This window comes from Condylura cristata, unplaced genomic scaffold, assembly GCF_000260355.1.
Source record: "Condylura cristata isolate star-nosed mole 26May11 unplaced genomic scaffold, ConCri1.0 scaffold00022, whole genome shotgun sequence".
Classification (NCBI taxonomy): Eukaryota; Metazoa; Chordata; class Mammalia; order Eulipotyphla; family Talpidae; genus Condylura; species Condylura cristata.
Genome location: NW_004567123.1, coordinates 24,517,159 through 24,525,782, shown reverse-complemented (window position 1 = coordinate 24,525,782; position 8,624 = coordinate 24,517,159).

The window sequence follows — 8,624 nt, the reverse complement described above, 5'->3', positions numbered from 1 at the left end:
ATGTTTAACTTACAATTCAGTCTCAGAGATCTAAAAATAGCTACTAATAAAACAGCAATTATAACAATCTAATGTAATACAAATTATATGAACATTGTCTCTCAAACTGTCAAAGTGCATGTAATGTTTTTGAATTGCAGTTCACTGCATCTGGAGAGGGAGAATTACAAAAAGCTTACAAAATGAAAGCTTTATATTTTAAAGTTTCTATCCAAGCTTTACTCATAATGCAGCTTTTAATGAAGAAACCATTTTTCCACATTTTTGTGTAGCTGAAGACACGCAATACGAAATACTGATAACTTTGAAGGCTAAAATTGAAGGCTAACTGATACAATGTTCAGCTTGGGTACCTGTGACTAGACATAACAGACCAATTTCATTTAAAACATTTAAAAAGATGGCATCATGAAAGAATTACTTATTCATGTATGCTTCATTAACTTGTTTCACAGTAACCAGAAAGTAAATTCGCAGTTAAAGGAACACTCACAGGGACATTCAGCCATCTGAGGTGCAGTGCTAGACCTGGAGAGCAGTCGAATGTGTTTGGCACCACCTGCAGTTGTCTACTTTGCCCACTGCATTTCTTTGGCTATGCACATACAAGATCTTTTCTTATGAAACCATAAATAGTGGAGATTCATACAATGCCTGCAGAAAACCAGTCCCAAAGAATATGACTGGTGACACAATGATGTTTTTTAATTATTATTATTATTATTATTATTATTATTATCATCATCATTATCATCATCATTATTAATCAATTAAAAAAATACAGCAACAAACTGAGCGCTGTTCAAGGAAAGAGGGAAAGAGGAAGAAGGAAGACCCGACTTGCATAGATCTAGAATGAATGTCATTTTGGTTCAGTTCTACTAATGTGTAAATAATAGTCTTTTTACAAGAATACTTTTGTGTTAAATTAATAATCTTCTTACTTATTGAATTTTTCTTATGTCTCTGTCTTTAAAATTAATTGAGAGATATGTAAGTGATGAGTTTAATTTATGAAAGGCTTGTGGCATTAAACTACAGGAAGCTGGTTACTATTTCAAGATCTTGGCATGCCTGTGCTGGAAAAATAATACTGAATGAGCACTCAATTCAAGCATTTTAGATTTTAACTCTGATCAGTACATAGCCCTTGTTTATTATGCTTGTGCTGAGACTGTGTTTTGGCTGGATCAGAAAGAGAACTGTTATTGATTAGCAATGTCTGTTACAGGCATAGAAATCTTGAGTAATATTCCTGCTATATATTTAATATCTGTGATTTATTCCAAACTTGTCATTGTGTGTATTGAAACTAAGGTTCAAAGATGGCTAAATCACGTCCCTTGTTTAATAGGAGCAAAATCATGACCCTCTCATAGAAGCAAAATCATGACACTGTCGCATCCCACAGACAGTTTAGAACTGGATTCCAGATTTCCTAATTCCCAGTCTTCTAGTCCTGTACTCTTTCCATTCCTCCCCACTCATCTGTCCTTTTCAAAAATTTCCTATTAAATCTGCTGTTACTTTTCTTTCTAGTAAAAGCACATTGCTGATTTTATAATCTGAATGAACCAAAAAGAAAAAAATAAATAAATACAGCCAAACTTTGCTGGAAAGCAAAGAACATCTGTAGGCACTCATCTGGAAATTAAAAAAACGAAAATTATATCCCACTCAAAACATCTCCCACTTTGAAAATGAGGATTGGGGGCAGATAAAGGACAAAAGTCATCTCTATAGTCTGCAATGGGAGGTATTGATTCGGCAGGGCCAAGAGCATGTCAATGTTATATATGGCAATGCACCGGATTGGTGCGCAGCAGATAGTATTGGTCAATAGTAATAAATAATAATTATGTACAGGAATTGTCTCACTGATGCTCCATTCTCCTGCCTTCACTAATAATCACAATCTGATTCTGCCAGAGATCTCCTTTCACTCTTATTCTAACAAGGCTGTAATTCACTCTAAGCCCATGGAAGGTACATACATCTCTCCTAAATGTGTCTTCCACACAGGCACACGAGATGATCTTAAGTTTAATTAAAGGTCAGGACAGCGTCCTGGCCTCTGATCCTCTTCATTCCATAATTCTCCTGGTGACAAGCACTGAACCCAGTGCCTGCCTCATGCAGGGATAGGAGCCATGGGCTTCCTGTCTGTGCTCTGGTTTCACATCTTAGAAAGAAGATGCTCAATCGGCTTTGTGTATGGACCTTGGGTAGTCTTAGGCGAGCATGCTGGTTGCATGTTTTCATGAAAGATCAGCAGTTCCAACTTCCCTCAAAATAGCTAACATGATTGTAAAAACTACAAGAGAGTCAGAGGCCACGTCAGTTAAAACTCCTGGACATGGGGCCCTCCCTGGTGGCGCAGCGGGTTAAAGCACAGCACTGAGAATCTAAAGCCGCTTCCACATGAGTTCGATTCCCACCTGCCCCGGAGGGGACCACATGGCGTGGCAGACCTCTCCTGACCCGCCCGCTGCTCCCCTCAGCAGTGTACTTCGTCGATCTGCCTGTTCTGTTCCCCACTCTGTCTCTGGTGAAGCCTCTCGCCGCTCCTGAACCTCTGGCCTATACCCCAGTTCTGTATGCACAAATAAATAAATCTTTAAAAAAAAAAAAAAAAACAAACTCCTGGACATGTAAATGGTGATGGTAGGCATGCACTCAGGATATGGCACAGGTTACGCTCCCCTGAAGGATGAAGATGTTCATCAGATAAAGAATTTCCTCCATAAGATGGAAAAGAATGTGCGTGCAATAAAGTATTATAACTAGTATCATAAATGTGGCCTCTCATTTGGAAAATTATGAGTTTGTGTGTGGGTCATATCATCCTAGATTTATTTGAGTTCCTTCTTTGGATATTAAATGACTTGAATTATAAGTTATTTCTTGTTTGTTACCTGTAAATAGGAATAGGAATAGTTATCTCAAAAGGTGGTGATAATAAAGTAAAAACAGGCAAATTTTAAGGAACTTACAACTATGAAGAAAAAGTGTATGGCTTGTAATGATTTGGATTACTTGGCAACCGTAGTAAGATGAATCGGCGTGGTAATTGCAAGGTATACTCTTATCTGCCAAAATGCAAACTTCTAAATCCAACTTTCATATCATCCAGATTTCCTAGATTATACAAAAACTCAAGAAAGAGCTAAAATCCAGAAGGTGTGGTTAGTAAATGGACACATATCTTTTGCCAGTCTAAAAATGCTTTTCCTAAGGGAATATCTGCTTTCTCAGGAGACAAGTACAGTTGTCTAATCTAACTTCAAAATGATGACTCTCCACCGAGGCAAAAGCTCTGCGTGTGTGAGGTTAGCTGTGGAGTATTCCAGAGCTCAATCGTGGGGTGTCAAGGGGGAGAGAAAAGGAGAAGAGAGCAGGCCGGAGACCGGGAGTCAGCAGATCAATAGAACCACTTTAGGATAATGGCTGCAGCTGCAGAGGAGAAGCGGGGCTGGACTCTGGCTAGCTCCATCACTGCCAGGAAAAGCCCATTTGCAGGAACAAAGGGCTTCATCTGTCCTGTCAAGCCCAAGACCTGGTTTAGCAGCTGAAAATGCTGGCCACCCCTCATGTACTGGCCATCCTGCCAGCTACCTGCTGGTTTTGCCTGTGCAGCCTCGGGTATTCCCTGGAAGAACTTGACCAGAGAACAGGGCCCGCGCTAAGTCATGGCAGCAGTGACACATGGGTGGGCTGACATTCCAGAAGTGCAGCCAGAGACCTGAAGTGAAGAGTCGGATCAGTGGAAATCCACAGGCAAGAAAGCCCCCACTTTAACCGGTGGCTACAGACTCCTCCCCTGTACGACCTTTGGACAGAGTTACTTTTAAAAAGTGGAAAACATGACTGGCTTGCTCTTCAGTCTTTGTTCCTTTCCCAAGATCTTTTGTGGAGTGTGTGCCAGGAAGGAAAACCAGTTCCATCCGGTCTAGGAAAAGGAGAAAGGACAAAGCTAGAGACCTGGCAGCCCACATGCTGGAGGAAATGCCAACTGGGCAGCAAAGTGCCAACCTTTTAGGATAAACTTGATTGAATAAATAGTGAATAGATCTGGACCCAGGACCATGAACGAGGCATGCAAGATAGCAACTACCCTGTCGATATAGTTTTATAAACAAAAGATGAAGATGAGAGGGGTGATTTGATTTGTCTGAGATTGTATTCATTTCTCAGTGATGGAGCTAAAGACCCAAACTCATCAAAACTGCCCAACATTTTTCTTTGCATTTCAAACCTTCACCCTCTACCAGTTATAGTGATTTAAAATGTTTAACAAATACCCACTAATGTTTGCTCCCTTTTATAATGGAGCAAAAGAAGATGGACCATGTCTTCCTGTATTAGTATTTTCCAGAAAATCAGAACTAATGACAGGTAATAGATACAGATATGTAGAGAGTTATGAGGGACTGACTCAGTGATAAGAGAGACTGGGAAATCTGCTCTCTGCTTGCTGGAGGTCCAGGAGACCAATGTTGTAAAGTCCAGTCCAAAACTAATGCCTGGGGACCAGAGGAGACAATGATGTAAATCCCAGCCAGAGTGGGAAGACCCATGAAGCAACAGCATCAGCGTCCAAGGGCAGCAGAATATGGATTTCCTGGGTCCAGCAAAGAGTGAGTCTGTCCTCCGCTGCCTTTTTATTGACTCAGACCTTCAAGGGATTGGATGAGGCCCATGTTCCAAGGTCAGCCTACTGATTTAAATGCTATTCTTCTAGAAACACCCACTGAGACACACCCACACAATCTCACCAGTTACCTGGGCATCCTTTGGCCCAGCCAAGTTGACACATAAAATTAAATCATCATATTTCTGAGTATCTCTACTTGGGGGAACTTCATGGCTCTTTTGAAAGATTGTAATGTGATTTTCTGGAAAAGATGCCATTGATCTGAAGGTCAGCTGCTGAGTTGGTGGAAATCATAAACTGGCATTGGGCATGCTGGAGCAATGCTGTGGAATAAGAAGCAATCCAGTGCTAATAATGTACTAATTACCTCACGTTGCATATTTTATCCTCACAGTAATCCCTCTGAGGTAGATACTACTATGCAGGTGAGGAAATAACTTTGTGATGCTTAGTTGAAAGAAAATCTTTCATCTGGTGATATGGAAAACAATATCCAAATGCTAAGGCAGCCTGACTTAGCACCTGTGCTTTTATCACCATGTCCTGCTATGGCTTATAGGTCAAGCAAGGTATTCTTCCTCTTGGTCATGGATGGGCCTGGCAGGTACATTACATAGGGGAAAAACTGGATTATCTGAAAATTAAGGGTCCAGAAAGTCTCTAGTCCTCCATGTGAAGAGGAGGATGAGCTTTTCAACACTTTCCCTCAAGAGATATTTTTATTGGGCCAGTCATATTGTGAACACTTATTATATGATGGAAATTATGCTAAAACTAAGACAATAGTAACCAGAAACACAGTGTCTCAGAGGCATTAGAGCTGAATGGGAAGTATAGACATAGTAAGAAGTGTCTGTAACATAAGCATAATAATAGGTGTTGGCAGGATTGGTGATGGAAGGAGCTGTTTGTTCCAGACGGTCATCTCCTCCCTCTCTTCACATCAGTTTCTTTCTGTGTGTGTGTCTTCCTTCTCTGTGTGTTCAAATTTCCTCTTCCTATAAGAACACCAATCATATTGGAATAAGATTAGATCTGGTCATTTAATTTTAATTTGATTACCTCTACCTATCTCAAAGATAGTTCACCCTGGGGTAGAGATACCTCCACTCTATCTCAAAGTAAGCTCACTTTCTGAGGTACTAGGGTTAAGACTTAAACATATGAATTTGGGGAAGGAGAAATTTCATCCCCAAATACTCCTCCCATGCCCATAATTTGAATTATTATCCATCAGTCGATGAACAGATAAACAATTGTGTGTGGGAGTGGATGGGTAATGGAAGTTACATAGCAATAAAAGAGATCAATTACTAATACATATAATACCAACATGCATAAATACATAGAACAATCCATATATATATTTTTTGAAGGTGGATAAATAAATGGGCAGCAAACCAACTCATGGTTGCCATTGACTCTAAAGAGCATGAGCACATTTTTCAATACAATGAAACTCCTCTCTATCTTGATTCTGGTGGTGGTGGCCCCATGACTGTTGACACTAAAGAGGATGAAATTTCTGCTTATAAATTATACCCCAATTGAAAAATACCTGTAAAAATATACCTACAGTGTTGGAGATTTCAAGTGGTAGAGACTTTTAGTATACAAGTTGTGAAGATGATAAAGATGGAGAGTAAGATTACCAAGAATGACCTTTTAGAAACATGTTCTTAGAGATAAATCCCTAAAAGGAATAGGAGTAATTAATATATATGTGAGGGGGGTTTCATTGAAGATAGAGAAATTTATATGTGTAAATTCTGCTAGTTTATGGCTTACCAAAATAACCACTAAAAAATCTATATTAGACGGTGTTCCAGCAGAAGTAAGCATATTTCTATGTGTATGGATGTGTTGAACCAAAAACCTTACCATTCTATTAATAGTTCATAATTGGTGTTCTTATTTACTGACCTCATATTTGGTTTTGTCATCCTTACAGCTCTTTTCTGTGTAAAAACCCTTTAAACAAGTCTTTAGTAATTTAGAGTTGATGATATATGTTTTTTATTATGGACATGGTTATTATATTTGAAGATATGATCGTGTCTTTCTATTACTATAGTATTGATCATTTTACTTCCCCATATCATCTGTAAGAGATTCTATTATATGTATATTGACACTCCATGTTCAATGCCAAATGTTCTAACCTTTCCTTCACTTCTCTGTTTATTATTAATCTCAGTGTTCTTGATTTCTTTCTTGGGCTTAGCTTCTGCTTAGCAAATTCAATTTTCCACACTGTCAGTTCTACTCATTAATATTTCCCATGATTATTTTAATTGTTCACACAATTTTAGTTCAATCCCTATTTTCCCTCAAACTATTCTTGCTTAATAGAAATGATATCTCAATTTCTTTCCTAAAGAATGATTTATAACACACTCTCAACATCAGAATGCCATGTAGTTAATTTAAATTTTATTTCACACTACCATTTCTTCTGAGCTCCTAAAATTGTAGATCCCAAGGAACCAGTGTTTCAGTGATAGTGCTGCTTCTAACTAGCTGTGAAGATTTGGAGAAGGTAAACTCTACATTTTAGTTATACTGTAGCAAATGCTGAGAATCACTCGGTTAGCCAGAGTTCGAGGTTTCAGACATAAAGTGCCTACATCCTGCATCTTCTCTGATTGAGGTCTTTCTGCAGGTCACAGAAAATTCTCTGCCATACTCAGGTTCAAGGTGGAAGTATGGGGGTGGAGAAAATGACACCTCAGAGCAACCCTAAACTTTTGGGAGTTGGGGAGACCAGCATGGGGTAGGATGATTCTAAGATATGTTCTGTGCAATTTTCAGATCTTCCAAATAAGATCATTTATTGATATTTATTCCTTACCTGTCTTGCTTTCTCCATGTCCACACTTGTGCATTCCAGAATCATCCCCCAAATAAATTATCAGCACCTAAGCATCTGCCTCAATATGTAGGAGGAACCTAAGTTAAGACACACATCTCCGTTTTGGGAGGACGCCTCTGGTTGGCTGCAAAGCAAGAATTTTTCTTCCTTGGCTTGTTCATCTTCCCCTTGATGCTGCACTCTTGATCATGTGATATTCAAGAGATCCATTCCAAAATACTGATGATGCTATTTGAGAATGGATGGTGAACCCCTCCTCCTCAAATTTCTATTATTAAAATCAAGCTACTCTCCATTTATTCAGTGGCAGTAAAGAAGGCAACTAGCTGATACTTAGAAAACCTAGCAACCTTTCTTTGTTTTCACTTAAGGAACTTACTCTTCTCTCTTACTCCCCAGTTAAATATGCTTCTATAAATCTCATTCACACTCTTTTCCTTATAAAATGAAAAACAGACTACCTCCAAGTTGCACCATTCCAAAGAGAACACTCTAGATTTTTGTTTAGTTTTCCTGGTGAGGTGGTTCATCCCTGAAAATTTGTGTGAGTCTGTGTGCTGTGCCCTGAATGACAGAGGTAGGAATGAATAACCTGAGGTTAAAGTTTCCCCTTCTCTCTCTTCTGCTCCCAGAATAAGGGCTGGACTAAGAAAGCACAAATGAATGTCTGCAGGACACACCAGCTAAAGGCTTGTAAAATATCCTGTATCTTCTACTTGATCTGGTGAATCGATTTCTTCTGGATAGAGCAGTATTGGGCTTCATTTCCTATCCAGATAAGTTTTCCTCCAGAAGGAACTTGCCAGCTTCCCCAAAGGCTGAGGAGTTCCTGGAATGCCTAGAAGGTAGCTGCTGACTGGTCAGCATTGGTCCCTTCTGGAAACTGGGAGGAAGGATCCATCCCAGGCTTCTTCACTTGCTCCTCATGGTTCATGGACAACCTCTGGCATCATTTGGTTTGTAAAAAATCACTCCAATCCCTGTCCTGATAGCGCCTTCGTTCTCCCTCTGTGTATTTCTCTGTGCCCAAATCTCCCCTCTGTTGCAGGACACCAGCCATCATTCATTAGAACCCATCCCAATAAGCTTATATTCATT